Source organism: Empidonax traillii, unplaced genomic scaffold (genome assembly GCF_003031625.1).
Source record: "Empidonax traillii isolate 1590-97213 ecotype Southwest subspecies unplaced genomic scaffold, ASM303162v1 scaffold1059:size195157, whole genome shotgun sequence".
Taxonomy (NCBI): Eukaryota; Metazoa; Chordata; class Aves; order Passeriformes; family Tyrannidae; genus Empidonax; species Empidonax traillii.
In genome coordinates this window covers 16,711-18,852 of record NW_020956252.1, presented here as the reverse complement: position 1 = coordinate 18,852, position 2,142 = coordinate 16,711, and positions in this window count along the sequence as shown.

Below are 2,142 nucleotides of genomic sequence, written 5' to 3'. Positions count from 1 at the left end.
TTTTTTTTATTTTTTTCTTTTAAATCAGGTTTTTCAAGGAAAGCACTGGCATCACGCCACAGCCCAGTCCAGGGAGCCAGTGAGGGTCCGGATAAGGCTTGTTCACCCCCCCCAGGCCATCCCCAGGGCCTGGGAATGTCAGGGTGGCTGTTCCGGGCAAGGCGCCGGGATCTATCCACGATGGGGGAGGAGGTGATGGCCCTGGGAGGCTTCCCGGGAAGCAGCGCCAAAGCCTCACCCTGCCAAACCCCACAGCCCCCGGCCCTGGCCGAGGGAATCCCCTGCCCTGACCCCCGGGAGGGGACAGAGACAGGGGCCACCTCCACTCCCCGGGGACAGGAGTCCCCTGCGCCTCCCCAGCGCCGTTTCCATCCAGAAAATCCCAGCAGAACTGGTTTCTCCCATCCCACCAGTGCCTGGTCCCACTTCTCCCAGTAACCCAGTAACCCAAACTGGGCTCATTAATGCTCCCACGGCTCCAGGATCTCCACTGGGGGACTCACTGGGACCTGGGGTGCTCACACTGCAGGAAGCCCCACTTTGCAGCCACCGAGGCCCATCCCCTTCCCCTGGCTCATTCCCAGGGCGCTTTTCCCACCCTTCCCACTTGAATCCCTTTGGCACGACAGCGCTGGCGCAGCTGGAGGACCAGGACACCGGGGTGAGCGTGGGGACACTCACCCCTAACCCACCCCTCGGCTTTTCCTCCAGAGCCAAAAGCCAGGGACGATGGCAAAAGCCTATTTTTAGCCTCGGCGCAGCAGCAGCTCCGTTCCCAGACACCAAAATTTCCGGATGGACACCCTCACCTGCCTCCCACCGCGCCCAGACACCCCCTTGCCACCCCATCCCACCCCACCCGTGGGTGCCTGAGGGTGCTGCCCTTGGGGAGCCTGGGGACATCAAGCTGGGAGGAGGGAGGAATGTTCCCAGGGGTTGGTGATCCCGTTGGACCAGCTGGTGCTTTTTGGAAGCTCCACGTGCTGCTTTTCCCTGTGGAAATGCCCACAGATGAGGAGGGGGTTTGGCGGGTGCCAGCTGCACCCTGGGCTCATGGTGGCTGTCAGGGGGATGGAGGCTGAAGCTGGTATATGGGAGGGAGGCTTTGCACTACCCTGAACCCCAAGACCCCCATACCTTCCTCCCCCTCTTCCCATTTTCCTGGCTCCCAGTGATGCTGCAGCCCCCCAGGGACACCCCGATGCCACAGGGCAGCACCCACATACCTGGCCCAGCAAAACCAGAGCCCTGGACAGGGGATGGGTGAAGATGATGGCACTACAGGTGGGAGGGAAGTCAATTTAACTCCATCCCAGGCAGGCCAGCACCTTCCCCAGGGAGCAGGATCCGGCTCCGCAGCTGAGCCGGCCGGGGGTCACATCTGCTCCCGGGCCAAAGGGAAACCGCAGCATTACCCAAGGGGAGGAAAGGCATTTCTGCTCCCAACACCCCTTCCCTGGGGTGCTGACCCCGGAGGGGGGATCAGGCCAGGCAGGGGGTGTGCTCTGGATACCACCTGGGGAAGCACAGGCAGCCCAGAAACCCCCCATCCCCTGGGGGTGTATCCTGGGGGAACAGCATCACCCCCTTCCAGCCCAAGAGAAGCTCAAATCCAGCCCCAGGGCACCAAGCAGCCCTTTTTTTTTTTTTGCAAGGCAGAAAATGGAAAAAAAAAGAAAGACATCTTTCCCCCCCCACCTCCCAGGGCTGCAGCTACACCTCCAGATGGTCCCCGGGGCTCAGCAGCGTCTCCACTCCTTCCATATCAGATAAGCAGCGCAGCACCCAAAATAGCTGGCAGCCACCTCGGCCCGGAGCCGGCAGCCCAGGGTTAATTCCTCCCATACCTGAGCTGACATTTCAAAGCTATTACACAATTACGGAGATTCCTGCCGTAACCCTAGAAGTTCCCATCAGAGTTCAGGGGGCTCCCACCCACAGAGGGGGGAGGACCTCGTTTTCTCTCACCCAAGGGTGCACCCCCGGCTCTCTCCAGCCCCGAGGAGAAAAGAATAGTCAAAACGAATTTTTTTTTTATTATGTAAAAATGGTAACTTTTATAAAAAGTTTATAAAGCAAGTACAAGGCATGTTCGCAGAAATTCACCTTCCTGCACAAAAGGTACAAAAAGTTATACTCTAG